Source organism: Ambystoma mexicanum, chromosome 4p, assembly GCF_040938575.1.
Source record: "Ambystoma mexicanum isolate Mex_15411 chromosome 4p, UKY_AmexF1_1, whole genome shotgun sequence".
NCBI lineage: Eukaryota > Metazoa > Chordata > Amphibia > Caudata > Ambystomatidae > Ambystoma > Ambystoma mexicanum.
Window position 1 is genome coordinate 1,190,210,333 of NC_090927.1, and position 21,296 is coordinate 1,190,231,628.

At 45.8% G+C, this 21,296-nt stretch overlaps 1 protein-coding gene across 1 annotated transcript in view; it reads left to right on the forward strand.

Annotated features, from left to right (window-relative positions):
• Positions 1-21,296, forward strand: part of ANAPC1 (anaphase promoting complex subunit 1) — a 2,053,226-nt gene that overhangs the window by 1,360,538 nt on the left and 671,392 nt on the right. The gene's annotated exons all lie outside the window — the stretch shown is intronic.

The window sequence follows — 21,296 nt, forward strand, 5'->3', positions numbered from 1 at the left end:
CCCCGAATCCACACTTTCTGGAACGAATGCTGTATTGAACTTAATAAGATCCTTACGTGCCACGTACCACTGGACCCAAAGATTCTCATCCTGGGTGTTCCGGGTGAGATTGCTCTTAATAAATGGGAAAGGTTGCTCCTGAACACAGCAGCGGGACTGATGAAGCGTAACATAGCGCAAAAATGGGGAGCCCTGGAGCACTCAACAATGGAGCAATGGGCAATGGACATATGTGCAATGATAGAACACAGAATATACACCGCCAGAGGCTGCCCTGTAAAGGCGGACAGGATATGGGGGAGGTGGGAAGAGGAAGGACCCTAGATCCCGCTAGACGCAGCGGGGGTGATGAGGTTTAATCACACTAAAGACTTGGGGAAATGTTATGGGTGATTGATAACGAACCTGTTAATGATTGACCTTTGAGACATGCTAGTCCCTACACGTTGTTGTTTTGATGTGATGTAAAACAATAAAAAATGTTTTATAAAAAATAAATACAAATTACTCTTAAATATCTATACATTTGTCGACTGAACCAATAGATACAAGTAAACTTTAGTCATCAAAATAGTTACCACACAAAATACTCTACTATATAACATATATACAATACGTGTCCTAATATAACAAATTAGTAAAAAACAGCCACAACTTGTAAAGAGAAGGGTGGCTTAACACACTAGGAGCATGAGACAATTCTTCTGAGTCGTTCACTAACTTTCGAGTACAGCCCTAATAAGTGTGGATTCTTGTGCTGAACAGTACAGTTGTGCATAAAAATAAATGATTGTGCAGGCAGAACAAAAGGCGGATCTTCTTGAGAGAGCTGTAGCAAGTTAGGAAGGGGCTTGAGGCGATGAAGAATTGGTTCCCACTATTCGAGTTGGAGCTGCCCTTGGCGGCAAGGCAGATTTCTAAAGGTGAGAATAGCTGGGGAGCTCAGGCTAACCCAGCCAAAAGTGAATACCTTTTAAGGGATGTCTGTGCGTACAAGAGATCGGTTGTGCCAGGGAGCCACCGGTAAGTGATGCAAGTACTCACCGACCCTCGGCACAGTCCAGACTAAACTTAACCAATTTAGTCAAGGTCGCTAGTAGGTTCAAGTCCTGCAGTTTCGTGGTACTCTGGCTCTCAGCAGCTGCGGGAGAGAATGATCGTCTGTGACAGGACAGTGGCCTTTTCTCAGCTTCCGAAGGAGATACAAAATAAATTCTACTGCATTGGGCTTCAGGGCACAGGAGAGTAGGTCAGCAAGACACTTAGTGACCGTCACCAACAGGTAGTGACGTTGGAATCACAGATGTCTGCAGTGTTACGCACTCTCCTAATTCGGGACCCAAAGGAGAAAGGCCTGCAAACTTTGGCAAGAGAGGAGGAAGGCCCACACGCAAGTGATGTCCCAAGTCTCTGGTTTCAACTCGAGACAGCAGTGATTCTTCGGGATACCTTTAGGTAGTGTAGGACAGTTGACTGGATGGCCCAGGAACACTTCCGAAGGGGTCGTTCGGTGGGTAAGCAGGGGTCGCTGAGGGTAGTTGTTCCCACTACTCCAAAGGGGCGAAGCGCCTTGGCAGGCCTTCTTGATCGATGAAGAAAACAGGGGTCCAACGGGACAGCAGAGGGTGAAAGGTGCCAAACCTTCCAAAGCATCTCTGGCGGTTCCACAAGTCCTTTTCTTCAGTGCAGAATACTTGGCCTCTTCGGTCGTTTGGAGAGAACTCTGATGATCGACCTGGAATGGATGCAGAGCCCCTTCTCTTATCCAAGATTAGCTTTGCTCCAGAATTGAGGATTTCCTTTTGTAGATCTGCTCTCATGCAGGCACCTCAGTCGTGGACCAATGACTGACTGTCCGCGGTGGACCCAGTCGTTCAGGCACTCCAGACTTCCTGACACCAGTAGTGTGGATTGGGACCAGAAAGTCCCAACCTGCTTCCTGGGCGCGCGCACATGCGTGAAAGGCAGAAGGACGCGAAAGAGAGAGGTTTCCGTGGGAGGCTGCATGCCCAAATACAGACAACCCGGGCAACTTGACCTGGTTGAAGGTACAGCACAAAATGGCCGTGGGACAGAACAAAAAACTTTGTGGCTCTGTCATTTTCAGACCTGGCCACAGTCTTGAACCAAACGCGGTAAAGTCGATATAATTCCGTAAAAACAAGTGAAACACTTATAAAAAGTAACTGCTGCCACCAGTTCGTCCCAGGCACACTTGTGCAATCACCCAAAAATCTTTTGGGGTTCTTTAGGGTCATAAAACAAAAAGGACCCCAGCGCACAGTTTTGGAAGGTAGATTGTGCACTGTTAAAAACGTACTTAGCAATGGTAACGTAGTCGAAGACTAAGGGAGACATGGTTTCCCAGTAGTGACAGTCTGAAGGACGTGTCAGATTTGCCATAACAAGTGAGCAAAAGCCCAGGGGACCACAGCTGAAGGCTGGGCTCCACTGGTAAAAAGTCAGGACAGAGTAGCCAAACAAAAGCAAAAGGTTGGGGGGGGGGGTCCACAAATGGAGGAAAATTATACATAAATGAAATCTTTTCTAACAGACACCAGGGTCAGGGGCTGTGTGGGACGAGCCCATGCATCTTTGACTGCACAGCAGAGGTTGCTGCTGCTCTGATCCCCGCCGTGCGCCAGGTGAAGCATCTGCTTCTGGGTCAGGAAGGCAACCAATGTGCTCGGCAGCATGGCGTTGCAGTGAAGGAGCAGGAGGATGAGCCGGGGGAAGAGCAGAGCGGGCGGAGGCCGCCGTTGTTTGAGGATGCAGCGGAGCAAGACTGCAGCTTGAGTCCCCCTCAGAGCAGTTTCTTGGATCTCCTGTCTGCTGTACTGCGTGGTGCCTGAAGGAGGCCTCCCCGCGCTTAGCTTCTGATTGCGGCCTCAGCCAGGGGGTAGCAGGCTGCTGGACGAGATGGTTTGGGGCCCCTACTTCGATTTTTGTGTGTGGTGAGTGGGGCTGGGAAACCCCGACTGCTGGTGCTGCGGGGCACCCCTCTGCATGACAACTTTACTTGTGTTGTAACCCAGGATGCTCCATGGGATTATGTGCATTTGGGCAGAGTATCCTGACCTTTATATTGTGTGGACTTGCCTGATAGTAGCCCGGCCTGTTGGGGTGAGCACGCTGCTGAGCTGAGGTTGACCACTCTGCAGGAGACTGAAATGATGGAAGTGCAGCGTTTGCAATGCTGAAGTAGTGCGGTGAGCTGCATTCTTCTGATGGAGGAGACACAGCATTTTTTCCTTTTCCTTTGCCTTTTCTGTCCATGCAGTGTGAGAGGGCTCTAGGCCTGTTTTCGGTTTAGACAGTATAACCCCTGGAGAATGAGGTGGGCCTAAGAGCCCATTTCAGAAGGTCTGCACAAGGCGCCTGGGGGCTGGCTGAACCAAACTGCTGGCAGCAATATACTGTAAGCTGTGTGACCAGTAAAGAACAGAAGGCACTGCCAAGGATAAGGTATTTGCAGTGGGTTTAATGGGTGTTGGTGCTGCCTGCCTCAATGGCCCTTGCCTGGTACAACTAGTATTGAAGAGGGCTTGTCGAATACTGCACTAACTCGGGTGCTCCTTGCAGAATCAGTTGGCACGCATTAGTTTGGGCCAAAATGGGAAAACATGAGAATACCCAATCAAAAATTCCATATGTCACCCTCTCACAGGCTAAAAACACAGTGCTGGGAGCTCCTGAGGTGGAGGAGGCGGCCGATCTGATAGCGACTCACTTACTTGTAAGGTTGACCACATGCAGGTCTGCCTCAACAGGCATGGATACAGATTAGATGAGGCGAAACAATGCCTCTCCACAGTGCAGGATGAGTCCTTCGCAACATCAAGGGAAGTGGCCCAACTGAAGAAAGGCGGTCAAGGAGCTTCAAGAAAAGCAAGATGATTTTGAGTCAAGATCCCACCATAATAATCTATTGATAGTTGGGGTCCCGGAGTCCACAGAAGAGTACCCATGCAACAGACCGTGGAGGTGCTGCTGCGGGAATCTCTTGGAGAGTCTTGCTTCTCTTCAGCTTTTGTGATTGAACGGGCCCATCATGTCCAAGGAGGGCGATCCCTGGTGCCGGGTGCGCACCACTCAGACCTATTATCACCAGACTCCTCGATTATCGTGACTGGGACCCTGATTTGCGGCGATCCTGGGAATTGGGCTACCTAGTCTATCATTGCGACCAGATTCGCCTTTTCCCTGACTTTTCAAACAAGGTGCAGGCATCAAGGAAGAACTTTGTGGTGAATAAACAGCTCAAAGCTAAGGAATTCAAATACACCATGTTGTTCCCGGCACATACGAGTTGAACACAATGGCAAAGCCCTGTTTTTTCAATCTGCAGAGGAGGGCAGTAACTTCCTAGACAACGAAGAAGGTGGCGCTGCGATAGCCAGAAGCAGAGATGTCCCCCGCCCATGGGTCCAGACAAAACATTTTTTTTTTTTTTTGCAATGACACTCAAGTATATTGCTTTTTCTTGAGGTGGCGAGTGGTGATAGACCTTTGGCGTCTCCTACATTGTGTGTAGCGGCTGGGGCTGGCTAAGCCTCGAGAGGCTCCCATGCTCAGGCTATTGGTTTTTTGTTGGGTTTCTGGGCAGACATTACTGGCATGATGGGGTTTGGGGAGGGGGTGGCAGGTGTTGGGATGCATTTTGGACGTGTTTGGCTTGGTTGGGGTGACTTGCTTTAGACGGAACACAGACCATAGTCCTCCAATCAGTTACATGGGACTGCTCAAAGCGAGTGTTTGGATGGGAAGTACAGAAATGGAGCAGACTTCGTCCAGCTGAGGTTTAGGGGGGCGGTGCTCATGTTACTTCAGAGAGGTGATGGCTAACAAGTGGGTTACATGCATGACGTGGAACGTTGGAGGCCTGAACTGTCCTTCTAAAACAAGAAAGACCCTGCTCTACATGCAGCGGCACCAGGTGTATATTGCTTTCCTCCAAGAGACGCACCAATCACCATCTGGTGAAAGGTGCGTCTCTTAAAGGAATGCAATATCCACCTATATCCAATATCGCCAAAACATGAGGTTGCCAAATATACTTCTCCTCTAATTCAAGATATTCCAGAGGGGTGTGCATAGTCATCAAGGGCCCATTGAGGTTGCGATGCACGGAGGTGGTGAAGGACACAGAGGGGAGGGCTCTGATTCTCACAGGGCAGGTGCAAAGGTGGGGGTTCACTTTTGCGAAATGCTATGGCCCTAATACGGACTCTTTTGAGACCCTAGAAGTCATCGATGAACACCTTAGGAAATATCCAGAGAGCACTGTTTGTTGGGCAGGGGATTTGAATGTGGTTATGAGTAGCTCGCTGGACAGGTCAGGTGGTCATAGTAAGGGAGTAACTAAGACTACCTGCCAGCTATGACCGATCTGTTCAAATGCAGGCTTAGTAGATATTTGGAGGGATTGACGTGGTTCGGAAAGTGGGTACACATTTAGATCCTCGGTGCACGTTTTGGCTTCTATGTTGGAATTTATTCTGGCTTCTGCACACAGTTCAGGTTGGTTCTAGTGTAAAATTCTGGCACACACGCCCTCTGACTATGCTCCTGTTGTGGATACTTTGTCCCAGGGAAGTGGCAAGGGGGTAAGAGCTGGTTCTTTAAAAGTGGGGGCAAACGAGACACAGTATTCCAGGAAGAAATGCGGGAGGGTGAGGTCTGATCATTTGTTTTTCTTCTGGCAAATGAGGGCTCTGTTACATCCCACTCCACCCTTTGGGAAGCCTTTAAATGTGTGATAAGGGGCTTTTGTGTTGCTAAGTAGGCTGGGGTCCTCAGGGCTATAAGGGGAGAGCTGACAGTTCTTGAAGCCCGACTGCAGGAGTTTGAATCAGTAGCAGGGTTCCTTACTGACGGAGGAATGCAGGTGAGATTTCAGGAGGAATTGGGGCTCGTTAGGGACGCAGCAGAACAGGAGATCAGGTTCCTTAATAGGCATGCAGTGGTGAGACGTTATGGGGAGGGGCAAAGGACTGGTACCCTATTGGCTCGCTTGATTAAGACTGAAAACTCTAAAGTCGCATATTGCGCAGGGACGCTTTTGCAAACGGATGTGGGGAAATTGGGGGCATTTGAAGATTTTTATAAGGCCTTGTACTCCTCTAAGATCACTTTAGGGCAGGGCATGATTGATGAATGCCTGGATCAGATTGGTCTGTACTGGGTTGCACAGGAGGAAAGAGAATGCCTGGGCATGCCGTTATTGGAACAAGAGATCCATGAGGCTATCAAAGTGCTGGCCTTGGGGAAAGGTGCTGGGCTCCCGATGATTTCTATAAACAAATATCAGGCGTCGTATGATGGTAGGCTGCCCGAATCAATGCGCAAGGCAGTGGTTGCCCTTCTCCTGAAGCCAGGGAAAAGTGTGGAAAATTGCTCGTCCTATCGCCCGATCACCTTGATAAATGTGGACAATAAAATTCTAGCCTGGGGGCTGGCAATTGGTTGTACTTTTTCCTATGTGTTCTGTGTGGGTTAGGGGGAGGTGTAGCCCTCTGTTATGAGATGTCTTGATTTGTTTTGTTTATGCTTTCAAAACTTTAAAACATTTTTAAAAAAAAGTGTATTCGTATTTATCAGCCAATTTGACTTTTAATACACAAAAAGAATATAGAAACAAGGAAAGAATGATAGAAAGGGACTACCACAAGATGACAAATATAAGAATAAAATCAATTATACGCAGTGCTCAAGATAGGATTTTGGAGTGAAAGTATTTTACTCCCTATTTTTAAAAATGGACAGTAAATCCAATTTCAAGAGAGTAAAAATGATTTTCCTCCTTCACAAGAGTAATATGTGTCTGACAACTATCCAATTTGTGCGTAAAATGTAAACTTTGTTCAAAAACATGTGACAAAACAGCTGTATTTCAAAGTGGTTGTAAATTATTTATTTATTCCACTTGTGTAAAACATTTTCCCCCCTCAAGGACCTTGTAGATGCATACTACCAGGCTTCATCTTCATGACACTTGGGCACAAACACTGTTGAGAGGTACTACAGATGCCAGCTAGTTACATCGGGTGCTTCATAAATCAAGTCCCTTACTCTACCAGCATCACTTCTCTGCTTCTTGGGCCTACTGTTGCTGCTTGGCACTACCTGCCTGACAGTCACTCTTTGTTTTTGCTCCATCGCGCCTTCCCTTTGCTACTTTGTTTCCCCTGTCACTTTCTGACGCTCTGCCTTTCACCCATAAGTGTTGCGATGCCACATTTTGCGGTCTGTTTCTGTCACTCTGCCTCTCCCATCCCTGCATTCTATTGTTGTTTTTTCCCTTCTATATCTCGCTGTATCTGTTGATATAACTCCTCTTCCTCTCTCATATCATTACTCTTGCTAGATCTGTTTTTTCATTTTGTCGGTTGTGGTTGCTACTCCTTTTGATTTATCTTTCTTGCACTGTCTCTCATGTTATTGGCCTGCCCTTCTCTTGTCTTGCTGTTCTATTTCCATCTCTCCCTACCTGCTGTTGATCTGTGTTATATTTTGCTGTCTCCAAATGTCTCTTTTGCCCTGCTTCTATCCCTCACTCCTATTGTGTGTTTGCCCTATTATTAACTGTTTCCCTTCTCACTTTCTTTGTTGCCCTATCATGTAGCTCATTGCACTCTCTTCCTGTTGCTCGAATCCCTGTTTTGGATTGTCTAGTATGGTCTCTGTCCCTTTGTGCCCCCTCAAACCCCACCTTTGTTCGTCTGTGTTGCTTAGATTCAGAGTTGCTCTTCTCCTGTTTTTCTGTTTGTCTTTTAGCATAGCACATATAAATATAAAAAAAGCTAAAAATGCCTTTTTTTATTTAAACATCTAGTGCAGCTTTACCATTTGGTGCTCCTTTTTAGATGTGTGCAAACCTTCTTTTGGACATTAGGCTGGAAATTATAAAGTTAGAGGTTTGTCTGACCAGATGCAGCACTTGCTTAAATGCAGCTGCTTTACCAACACTGTTAGCCATTACAAGTGCAAGAGCCCATATGAGATGTGTGTTCTGAGCCATTACAGATATAGCAGCCCTGAAGATTTGTGTGTTCTGAGCCATGGCAGGTATTGCAGCCCTGATTAGTTTGTGTTCTGAGCCATTACACATACAACAGTCCTCATGGGAAGTGCTTCTTCTGAGCCATTGCTAGTATAGTAGCCCAAATGAGATGTCTGTCCTGAGCCATCAATGGTATAGCAGCCATAATGAGATGTGTTATCAGCCATTACAAGTAGAGCATCCTGGATGAAATGTGTGTTCTGAATCACTGATCATTTAGTAGTCCTTTCGATAAGTTTAAAGTTAAGTCAACTGTGTTACAATTGAATGTTACTTATTATTTATGTTATTTATTTATTCGTATTTTTAAAGCGCACGTTCAGCCCGTGGGCATCGTGGCGCTGTTACAGATAAGCATTTGGCTGGTTGCAGAAGGAAGGTTGTTAAGTTTACAGGCATTTTGAATTACGGTATCATGTTTTAGATAGGTTTACAAGGCATAGTTACATACATAAGCAGTACAGACATCATGGCGTTTAACATATGTGTCGTTCATGTCGGAAGGGAGGGTGCGAGGTGATTATGTGAAGTGCATGGTTTTAAGGGATTTTCGAACGGAAAGCAGCGAGGGTTTCTCTCTGAGAGAGTTAGGGAGGTTGTTCCAGAGCTTAGGTGCTATGTGTGGGAAGCCAATGCCTCCAGCTTTAGCTCTTCTTATGGTGGGAACTCGGAGTTAGTTGCCATGGGGGGTTCTTACAGGACGAAGGGAAGATTTCATGGTGATGGTTTCTGCTAGGTAGGAGGGAGCGGTATGATTGATGCATTTGTGTGTAAGGGAGAGTACTTTGAAGTTAATTCTTTCTTTAACGGGGAGCCAGTGAGCATTTCTTCTGGCCTGCGACACATGGTCGAATTTGGGGATGTGCAGGGCAGTGCGGAGCGCATTGTTTAGCACTGTTTGGAGCTTGTTAAAGTTTTTAGTTGAAGTGTCGGCTAAGAGGGCGTTGCAATAGTCTAGCCTGGCTCCTATGGTGGCTCTGGCGATGGAGAGGCAGTTGGGAGTGGTAAGGTAGGGTTTTATGGCGAAGATGAGTTTGGTTTTCAGTGCGGAGGAGGAGGAGGAGATGGCGTTGACTTGTCTTGTCATGGAGAGAGTAGCGTCTAGGTATACTCCTAGGGTCTTCACAGCAGTGGAGACGGGTATGTTGGTGTTGTCGATGGTTATGTGTGAGTAGTCTTGGCTGAGCTTGGAAAGGATTTGGCTGGGGGCCAGGATGATGATCTCTGTTTTGTCTCCGTTAAGGCAGAGGCCGTTGATCGCCATCCATGCTTGGATCGTGGAGTAAATGTTAAGGAGGGCTTCTGTGTCTCGGGCATAGTCTCCAGTGAGGGGGAGGAGGACTTGTGTGTCATCGGCATAGTTTGTGTAAGCTATGCCGTTTGAGTCCAGTAGGTCGAAGAGGGGTTTAGTGAAGAGGTTGTATAGAGTCGGTGCAGTGCATGTCCCTTGTGGGACTCCACAGCTTATGGTGGTCGGAGGAGCATTGGCCTGGTCAGAATACACCTTCATGGCTCGACCTTCTAGAAGGGAGGTGATCCAAGAGGTTGCTTTAAGGGAGAAGTGGGCTGCATTGAAAAGGTGAGATGTGAGGATGTCATGGTCCACTAAGTCAAATGCTGTGGAGAGGTCGAGTAGCAGGGGGAGAGCAGGTTTGCCTGTGTCCATTATTTTGGTGATTTGATTTTTTTAAATCTACTAGAGCAGTTTCGGTCCCATGGCCTTTGCGAAAGCCTGATTGTCTTCTGCCTTGGATAGCATGGGTCTCTACCTGCATCTTAAATGCAGATCTCTGATGCAGACTCATTAACTCACCTATTAACAGGATTTGAACGAACAGGTTGCACAATAATCTCTGTAGCAGGGTTATTGACCCACTGAGCTGTCTTTCCCAACAGGCTGTTGACACTGAAAGGCACGTAGGGTTAGGGCACTGACAGTTCCATTTGAGGCTTGCCTGACATAAATGGCTTGTCAAAAGCTCTAAGCATGTTTGGACTATCGGACATTAGTCGGAAGATTCACAGTGAGCCTTTAAAATGTGCTAGATGTTTGGCAGTCAGACTCAATATCGGCCATCTTCTCACACTGTCAAAGGTTGTGGGAAGAGCTCAGACACGGTTCTTGCTCTGTACTTTAGCTTGCTGAAGAAAATGCACATGTTTGTACTTTCTTAACAGCAGCTCTGTTAAGAAATTCAGGTACAGTCACAAAACATAGCAGTCCTACTAAGAAATGTGGGCATGATGCTGTGAATATTTGGCATTGTGCGATGACATGCGTACAGTATAGCAGCTCCATTGATAAATTAGGCTACTTTGCCTGACTATATAGCAGTCCTGTTAATAGGTACTATATGTGCCACTGAAAATATATACAGCACTGCTTCTACCTGTATCCATTATACCTGCTTGCGGTAGGTGGTCAGAAAGGGAGTTTAAATTCAGACCACATGCCTAGCTATGCAATTGGTGTACTTCTGTGATGGAAAGAAAACAAAGTATGACATGCCCATGCTGCTGCAACTGTGATTCCTCATTTAAAGCCAATTGAGCAGAAATGCAGTCCTTGTTTAAGACCATTTTCATTTTACACAATACTACCTGTGTCCTAAACCAAAGTGAAAAGCATTTTCATGATTAAAGATGCTTTAATAACACTGTAACCTACAAAATGCAGGCAGTTGAACAAAGTTAACAGAACACAAATTCCCTTTTACATTACTCAAAGTATTATCTTGATTGCATCATTAACAGAGGACAGTGTAAAACAAAATTAAACAGACCAGGACTCGTCCCAGTTGCTTCTTTCAAGGAACTGTGTTGATTAAAGTAAAGGGTGGATGTGCAGGCTGCTGCTAGCCAGGCTGTCACCAGTAAGCTGCATGATGTTACTGCCATAAATAGCCTGTGTAAGTGGTATGGAAAGAAGAATTAAAAAGGGTCCGTATTGACAACATTTCTGTCCTTAAAAAGGCCTGATACGTACCTTATCTGGTGGGCCGATTATAAATATAGTGAGGTGTCAGTAATGCAAGACCAACAACTGTCTGAAAATGTATCAACATATGTTATTTTATTAATACAAGAAATATGTTCAAAATGCCTCACTATCCCTACTCTGCCTAGGATTTCACTGCCTAACCCGAAACTAAGGGGAAAACACTCTAACAGAGGATAACTGCCTCTCACACTAAGCAACAAACACACAAAGAAAATATATGGCAAAACATCAAATGAACACTATTCAGTCTCTTCTAATGTCATAGGTGATTTCCCTTTCCCAGGATTCAAAGTCAATTCTGTTAGTGTTCAACCAAACAAAGAAATGCCTTAAATCAGTTCTTGATGTTTCAAAGTCAATGTAAAGGTTTGTTAACCAATGTTCCAATGATAGCAAATCTCTTCTCCTTGGTGAAATATCCACTTTCGACTTCCGCCAAATAGCACCAATAGTAATCACAGCCACAATGTTTTGTCACCTCTTCAAGTTGACTTGCCACAGTTCAAAAGAAATGCAATATCCACAAATATCAGTGACATACAGATCTTTGTTAACAATTAGTATTTCCTTAGTTACAGTTTTAGAATTCATAATAGAATGTTTGTTAGGACGACTTCTCAGTGCTGCTACTTCCACTTCAACTTCACTTCCACTTGTTTCACTATGAGAAGAGTCAACTTTGTCTCACAGTACTCCACTTGGTTTAGACTACTACAATGTTGCATTTACTGACAACCAAATATACCATCACAGCTTCAGTACTTTGGACTGCTACCACAGCTTCAATGATTTGTACTTCTAGAAATGCTTTGACAAGATACACTTCAAAGTACTTCAACAAATTCAAGTAGGCAAGGCACAGTTCCTCTGAATAACTCTCTTAAAAAAGGGCAGCCTCATTGCCTCTTTTGTCTGTCCGTCACAATAACAACCTGAGTTTGCCTTTAAGACTCACTTCTCTCTCTCTTCCACAGTCTTTGGCACTACAGGTTGTGTCAAATTCAAAATAGTCTTTACAAGCAGCCAGTTTCCCTTCCCTTACCTGCACCATTTTGCCAGTTTTCAGCCCAAGTTATCACTCTGAAGCCTTAGTGCCACTCTTTTAGCTCCAGGTAATACCTGCACACTTATATCTTAGGTCAATTGACTGTTATCAACTTCACAGTACAGTTAGCTTGTTCTTTAATTCTGCGAAAGGTTGGTTTCACTGTTAATATGAGGAGACTCAGCTTGGGCAATGCTTGTTCTATTCTTCAATAGTTGATGCATTTTGACTTCTTATAAAGGAAAGGTATGCCGCGTTAAAGTAAAGAATAGGATTCAGTCTTTCTTTAGAAATCACAATTGGGCGCACGCAATCACTACTTAATGTAGTTTGTGAGGTTTAAAGATTAGTGTATAATTGTATTCCCGTGTGAAAGTGAAGGATAGAGAAGGATTGAGTTCAGTCCTCCTTTGGTAATCAGTTAGGTACATGCAATCACTCCTTGATGTAGTTTTCACAAGGTCAATGTTTTAACAGTTTTATTATCAAGGTTAGGTCTTCGGTAATGGTTTTTGCAGCATTCACTTTCCTTAAATAGAGACACGCAACCACTCCTTTAAGCCGTAACAGTTGTTTAAGGATTGAACAGTGTCTTTAAGCAACGTTCGCTTCTCACGCAAATAAAATTACTTTCATATTATACACAAGTGCTACATTTCCATTGTTCGGGTATTTTGCTTCAACTAGCATTTTTTTTTTCTTCAAATATTTTTATTGATTTTTCAACATGTGAATGCATTACTAACAATTATACAAACAATTAATTTTCATTATACTTCAAACCCTCACCCTCCCGTCCCCAACAATTCCTCAGTATTTCACATATTTGGCTTTAAATAACAATACTTGGCTCGGGCTGTATAATTCGTTATATGTCTTCAGTTGATTAACAGGGGGTAATGAGAGAGGGAAGGAAAGAGAAAAGAAAGGAAGAAAAGAGAGAAGAGAAGGAAAGAAAAAAAAGTAGGGAGTTTACAAAGTTCATTGGGTCAGCAGCATCTCGCTTAACAATTCATAAACACGAATTCATTAAATCAGTATGTCATATCAAGAATTCATAAGCATAACTTTCATAGGCCAGCCTCTCCTAGTAAAAGTTCATAAATGGCAGTCCAACATATCAACAACCAATTTAAGAGTTCATAAAGTGCTTCAGAAGCTGCGGTTGGAAGAACATATGCTCTCTGTCGGAAACATAGTCTAAGAAAGGGCGCTAGGTTTTCTGGAACCTCGAGAGCTTTCCTTCCAGGATGGCCATAAGCTTTTCCAAGCCTAACAGTTCCCATGCTTTTATCCACCAATAGGCTATCTGTGGGCTTTCTATCGTTTTCCAGAATCGGGCTTTGGTGATGCGAGCCGCAACAAGCAAGTGTTAGATCAAAATTGCTTTGTGCCCCGACATAGGGAAGGCCCCATTTTCTGATACATCTCCCAGCAAGAGTACTCTCAGGTCCATAGGGAGCAGGGAACCCATGATTTCTTTAATTCTTGCCCGTACCTCCAGCCAATTTGTTTGAATAACCGGACAGTGCCACCACATATGAGCCATATCCCCCCGCTCACCACACCCATGCCAACACGTGTCCGGGTATTCTGGATTAATTGAGTGGAATCTGCTGGGGGGAAATACCCCCTAAAACAGACTTTGATGGCGCTTTGTTTTACGAGTGCACATCGGGAACTGATCTGAGTTCTATGCCAGATCCGTTGCCAGGATTCGTCCGTAATTTCCAGACCCCATTCCGTCTCCCAAGCTTTCATATATGGAAGTTTCTCCTCTACCGATGCTTTCTCTAGTAGCTGGGAGCATAGAGATATTCTATGAGATTGCTGACCCTCAAGAATTTTGAGTTCTATTCCCAGCGGAACCCTCCCAGCCGCCCGGCGGGTACCCCGGTTAGAAAGCCAATGGCTTAGCTGTATGCATCGGAAACATTCTGTCTCTGGGAGTCTACATTTTTCTTTACTTTCTTGGAAGGTCAGGGGTTCCTGATTAACCTACAAATCTCTGACGTAAGGGTTTGTCTTGGCTCTAAACTCGGTATGTTGTGGGTGTGAGCCCTGGGGTGAAAGCCGAGTCCTGAGTGATGTGGGACAATGGCCCTAGTCCCAACGGGATGCCCCTCTGTGAACATGCTTTATCCCAATTCTGCAGTAACTTCGAGCTTCTTTCTGGAGAAATGGGAGGTGAGCCAAAGGGAGTGGGGCAACCGCTTGCTCAATCCCCAGCCATTTAGGGGGATCTAGAGAATCTCTCCAAGAAAGCATTATAGCCACTTGAGCTGCTCTATAATAACGTGGTATCGAGGGAAGACCCAGACCCCCCAGCATCCTTCCCCATGTTAAGAGCTTACCAGAGATTTGCGGTGGTTTCTTCCTCCAGATGAACTGGTATCTCTTTTTGGATATTTAGAAGTTCAAATTCAGGGATGGCAATTGGCAAAGAATGAAATGCATAGAGCAACCTCGGGAGGAACGTCATCTTAACCGCATTAATATAACCTAACCATGAAATCTCTTGGGAGTCCCACCACTGCAACCATTCCTTTACTACTTTGAACAGAGGGGGAATATTCACCCTGTAAAGGCCTGAATATGTTGGAGTCAGTTTTATACCCAAATACGGGATCTCTGTTGAGGACCAAGGAAGGGGCGTTATTGTTCGCATTTCTTCTAGCCTATCAGGGTTTACAGACAGTCATTCCCACTGACTAAGCTGGGTTCACCTTGAAGCCCGAAATTATAGCAAACCTGTCTAGGAGGGGGGGAGGAAGCGAGCGAGGGGCATCACTCAAAAAGCAAAGCAGGTCATCTGCATATAACGCTATTTTATGGCACTGTCCCACCAACTCAAAGCCCAGGATATCTGGATGTAGCCTAACGTGCTGGGCAAAGGGCTCCATTGCCAGGGCAAAAATTAAAGGCGACAAAGGACAGCCTTGTCTAGTGCCTTTGGCTAACCTGATTAGCGGAGTCCAATTTTTATTTACCCCTTGACTTTGGTCGAGGGAATTTGAAAATTTGAGAGTATTAATCTAGAGAACTCTGGGCCGAATCCAAACCCCTCCAGTACCATTTCTAGGTATCCCCAAGACATACTATCAAATGCCCTATGGGCATCTAGGGATAGCAGGGATAACCTACCTGGGATCTTAGGGGCAAGAGCAATTAAGTTAATAGCACGGCGCACATTGTCATAAGTAGACCGGTTGTATATGAACCCTGTCTGATCATTATTTATCAGGGACGGAAGGGTTGTACGGAGGCGGTTGCAATTTTTTCCCCAGCAATTTAGCGTCTGTATTTAGTAATGCAATTGGCCTATAAGAGGCGCAATCCGTGGAATCCTTCCCAGGTTTCAACACCAATGTTGTGGCTGATTCTGCCATTGATTTCGTAACTACTCCCGCTTTCCACACCAAATTAAAAAGTTTCGTTAGATGAGGGGTTAGTTCTGCCCGGAAAGTCTTATAAAATTTGTTAGTAAAGACATCTGGCCCCGGAGCCTTACCCAGTGTGAGGGAGCGAATTGCTGTTTGTCTCCTCCGCAGTTATCGGGACTTCTAAACGCTCACGAAATTCAGAAGATATCTGTGGGAGGTCTGCCCTCTGAATAAAGTCTCTGGCCAACTGTCGGTCTGGTATGTGAGAGGACGAATGGCTTATAAAAAACCTTTCCACAATCTGGAGCTTCCCAGATTCAGTGAAAATTTGCCTCCCATCTACTACTTTTAAAGCATCTATGCGATGACGCTTTGCCTGTTGCTTAAGTTTAGCCGCCAACAAGCGATTCGCCTTGTTCCCTTTAGAGTAATAGTACTGTTTAGTGCGCATTATTCCGTAGGCTGCCCGGCCCATGTGGTGAGCTTCAAGCGCTTTTTGTGCTATACAAGCCTCCCTAAGGGCGCGCCTAGAAGCTTTGTTCCTATGCGCCACTTCTGTCTCATGAAGTCTCATTTCCAATTGAGCCTGAGCCTGCCTGTGGACTTTTTTCCACTCTATTGTTTGAGTTATAACCTGACCCCTGATGACAGCCTTCGCCGCGTCCCACACCACTGTGTAGTCCAACTCTTCGGTATCATTATCTTCAAAATATTGGTTTATGCAGTTTGCGATACAGGAGCGGGCCTGAGGGTCCAGCAGAATGAGCTCGTTCAGGCGCCAGACCCGAGGGGGCTCTGGGGATTCGCTAAATGGAGACATGGACACTAGCACCGGAGCATGGTCAGATAAGGCCTTCAGGAGGATCTCTATATCTGTAGTGTGGGGGATAAGAGTGTCCGAGAGAAAGAACATATCCAACCTAGAAACCCCCCTGTGCGCAGCCGAGTTAAAATTATAATCCCGTTCCCCTTGGTGAAAAAAATGCCACCCCTCTATCAGCGAGTGTTCCCGGAGAAGAGAAGTGAGTGCTACAACATTTTTCTTATCAGCTGGGGTCGGGGAGAGGGATTTATCCTCCAGCGGATTAATCACAGCATTAAAGTCCCCTCCAATTATGAGGTCTCCCTCAGCCTGCTCGCTTAATATTCTGGATATAGAGGCAAAAAACAAGTCTTGATTGACATTGGGTGCATATATCGACAACAGGGTCCCCTTCTTCCCATATAGCGTAGCCACCACTAGAGCATATCCCCCTCCGGTATCTAGCAGGGTCCTATGAACCTTCAGCGGTGTCTCCTTCCGGACCAGAATAGCCATACCACATCGTTTCGTCCCAGAGGAGGCACAACATTTGATAGGATAAAGCTGATCATTCAAAAGAAATTCATCAGTTGACAAAAGGTGAGTTTCCTGTAAAAATAATATTGTGGGGTTGTATGTCGCCAATCACTGAAATAAAGCTTTCCGTTTTAGTGGGGAATTGAGACCCTGAACATAGAGGGTGAGACAAATTACATTTGGGTTCGTCATTTCAGTATTACAATCACCAGTCCTCAGCATCCCACCCCAGGCATCAAGGGCTCGGAAATTAACTTCAGTAAAGCACTTAACTCATTCCAGATGACCCAAACCATGGAGTAAATTGATACTACTTTACCTGCTGGGCCTCAATGGTGTACCGTTTGTGCCAGAGAATGTAGTGTGAGCTAGAAATAGGCCTAATTATTATTATTACTATAATTATCATAATGTTATGAATAGCAGACCACAAAATCCATGGGCATCTAGGAGCTAGTTTCAAGGAGCAGGAGTGATAGAAATGAGGATAGGATATCAGTTGAGCAAATGAGTCTTGAGCCTCTGCCAAGTTTGTGACTCCTAGATCTGTTAGCACTGTGCTTTGCAGGAGCGCATCATGCAGTCACTGTATTTCAGATTGGTTTGCTACTCTTTTGCAATTGATAAGAGTGAAAAAGTTGTTGTACGGAACTCCCTGCTGCCAGCACCCTAGACAGCTGCCTAGTTTGCCCAGTGCTTGCATTGTTAGGCAGAAACCTGTGCAGTTCCCTTAGGGACCACTGCAAAAAGTTTAAGACCACAGGAGTAAGCAGCAAAACCCAATTGGTAGCAGTCTGCACCACCCAGATTTACCTGGTAGCTGTGGCTGAGCAGTCAGACTTCTCTCAAGAAGAGTTAGGCAGTATATAGAGTATACACAATAGGGCCAAAAATACAGTAGTACAAGCAAACACTGACCAGAGCTTTGGTATAAAAGTATATAATTATTTAAAAACACACTTGTAAAAATACACTGGCACTAATATGTCAAGCAGGTTCAAACAAAGTCACTATAAGTATATACACCTCCCTAGTTAATTATTCGACAAGTCTAGGTTAAGACACCACTTATTTAGCAAAACAGAGGTGAGCGTGTAACCTTAGATGGCACTCCAATAATTTGTTAAAAAAGGGAGAGAAAAGGCAGAATAGGAAAATCGCACAGTACCAACACTTTTAAGAAACCACAGCAAGTCAAGAAAGGCAGGGTCTACTGTAGAGCAAAAAGTTCATAGGCCAGGCCCACTCTTGGAGAGAGCAAGGCGGAATGTGCCCAAGATCACACAGTTGAAATGCACTCAAAGTCTTTGCAGAAAAGTCAAAAGAGGTTGGATCAAGTCAGAAAGGTAATGTTAGCAGGTCTGAGGTCACCCCAGGATAGAGAGTCAAGGATTTACGGGACACCTTGGACAGTCTGTTGCAAGGGAGACCAGGCGGGACACAGTACCTGAAGTGGTGAGAAAGCTCCAGCGGGGGGTGTTGTTCCTGGCAGCGGATGTAAGTTGGAGCATCGTCCAGGGGAAGAGATGATCTCGACGTGGAGGAAAGCTGGAGGTCGTTGCCCTGCCAGGGAAGAAACCAGCCACGGAGTTTCCCGGTTAAAAGGTACGACCCTTTTATTCACGGTAGTGGTGAAGCGTGGCTATCCGGCCGCCGGGGTGCTTGGCACGGGCGATTCGACCACGAGACAATCCAGGAAGGTGAAAAAGGCAAACTGGTTGGTCCCACCATCTCAAAGGGAAGAAGACTCTCCTCTGTCGTCGGGAAAGTGGTGAGTTTCGTACAGCAGGGCTCCACCGGTGGTGTCGTTGTTGTAGATGGCTAAACTTCTCCCCTCCGGATTCTTTAGGTCCTGTGGCGCCTTCTGAAGTTAGTCCCCAAAGCCCTGCTTTTATGCAGCAAAACCCCCATTCATCAGCCTAGCTGTCACTCAAACATGCTAAGTGGTGAGCCGGGCGGCTCACCACTAGGCCAATCACACAAGAGTGTGACTTGAGTTGCCAAGGCAGTCCAGGGTGCCTAATCCCCCTCCCACACATCCTGTTGACCCCAGACAGAGTGGCACCATTTGGAGGGCTTCTGTGGAGAAGCCTGCCAAAAAGTGGAACAAAGGGCTCGACTTGGGTTAAAGTCTCAGAGGCAAACACAAACGCCATTTTAAAACCGAGTCCTGGCAAAAAGACCCAACCGGGGAATAAATATTAAATAACACCCGGCTTTATCTTTAACATTGCACCAAAAAGTGGTGCGTTTAATATGAATGGGAAAATCCCATAGGAAGTATTCTGGTGGAATATTTTGCGTGGTATCCAGGTCTATGCCGTTCCTCGGGTCTCTGTTCGATTTGGAGACTAACAACAACATTTTAGGGTCCAATTCCGGGGCTTCTGCGACTTTGCCCGGCAGGTCTGGTCTTGGACATTCAGCCCTCAGTCTTTGTCTGACCTCTTTTTCGAGAGCTTTCCTCAATCTCTGCGTCATGTATTTCGCCACTCTCGGCGATGGCACCCACTCCGAGGATCTCGGATCTCGGATTTCTGATTTCTGATTTCTTCCCGTTGGAACATGTCTGCCGTTTCGTCCTCTTCTAGGTGGTGGAGTTTTCGTTGCCTTTTCTTAGGCAGAGGTTGGCTCCCCTCATCCCCTTCGTTATCTGCATCCGCTTCAGTGGATGTGGGGGATATCGGCGGTTCCTCGTCTCGGAAGCCTTCTGGGGGTTCCTCCTCTGTACAACCCATATTGTCTTCCCCTGGGTAGTGGGTCCGGAGGCTCGGCACCTGGGAATCTTTCATGAACGCTTCCTTTAGTCTGAGGATTTGCGTCCGTAGCCTCTGGGGCTCCTGTACTCGCCCCTGTCTGTTGGCCCAGGGGGTCAGAAGAGTCTTTGCTCTTCCGGGCCCTGTTACACCCCTTAGGGTCGTTAAACATTGCCCTTGTGGACGCGCTGTCTTCCTGCTTGGTGTGTTCTTCCTTCTGGCTCAGGAATAGTTCTATGGTATCTAGCCTTTCTTGTAAAGGCCGCACTCCTTGGGCCACTGCCTCTGTCAGAGAATCTCCCAGCACTTCTTTGAAGCTATAGGCTAGGTCTTCTTGGTAGACTGCCTCCTGCTCCTCTTCGCTCCACTCGAAGTTCGACATTGTGCTGGCCGGTGCCTGAATCAATACCTGTCTAGGTGTAGTGGCGCGTCCACCGATTCACTTTGCTCGAGGCTGCACCTTCCTTATACAATATGTATGTTTGCAGGATATATCTTTCCGATTTGCCTGGTAATACTCTATAATCGTGCGGCTCCGCTGTCTAAAGCCACGCCCCCGCGTAGGAGGCGTTCGCTATTGGCGCATTCGCTGCACGTGTCCGTTTCTGCTTGGCTCGCGGGAAGTTTCCCGCCTGCGTAGAGCTCCGCCCTTCCAAGGGTTGGGGCTGCGAACTCGCGCTCTGCAAAGGGATCCGGCTGGCTCCTGAAGTGTCGTACATTACGACACGGGGCCGCCGAATCCCTTTTAAACACTAACGCTTGCGTGCTCTACTATACATGTTTATTCTATTATTGTCCATGGTGTACAATTCCAATTAAGTTAATGGCATAAAACACGTTTTGTCAAGCGACTATTACGGAGCTAAGATAAAGAGGTACTTATCTTGTGGAGAGCAGGAAAAGAAGAGGAAGGACAGAGGAACTGGAAGGACTAGGTCACATGGCCAGAGACTAAGGGACTACAGGATTGATGGGATTTGATGTTTGTTTTTAAAAAAAAATAATAATAATTTAAAATTGAAAGTTTACAAAGTTATATTTGTTGAAACTGCTGGAGAGTAGAGAATAAAGAAGATGAAGCTTAATGCTCGCCTCCGTCTTGACATAGAATGTTGAGTGCCCTGGTCACAGTGGTAGAAAGATTGAGCATGGGCAAGTTAGAGGTGCTTTTAGTCGTCTTGGGCAAACAGCCAGGTTTTAAGACCTTTGCGGAACGACTAGAATGACACATCCACTCTGAGAGCTAGTGGCATGGCATTCCACTGTTTGGCCATGGTAACTGGGAAACTACAGCCTCCAGCTTTTTGCAATTTGAACCTGGGGATAGTGTGGAGGTGAAGTAGGCTGATTAGGTAGGTCTGTTAGTCTGGGCTTTAGCGATTTTGGTTGACAAGATTGGCTGGGGCGATTCTGGACAGGCATTTGTGAATTAGTGAGAGGACTTTGAATTTAACGCAATCACGAACTGGTAACCAATGGAGGTTGCGCCTAAGTGCGGAAATATGATCCTTTTTGGGAATGTTGAGGGCAGCTCTGATTGCGTTGTTTTGAGTTATTTGCAACTTACTGATGTTTCATGAGTTTGAACCTGCAAAGAGGGAGTAGCAGTAGTCAATTCTCGAAAAAGGATAAGTGCTCTGGCTAGTGTGATGCAGTTGCCTGTCATTAGAAAGGGTCTGCTAACTGTAATTAGTTTGGCAGTGTAGGCTG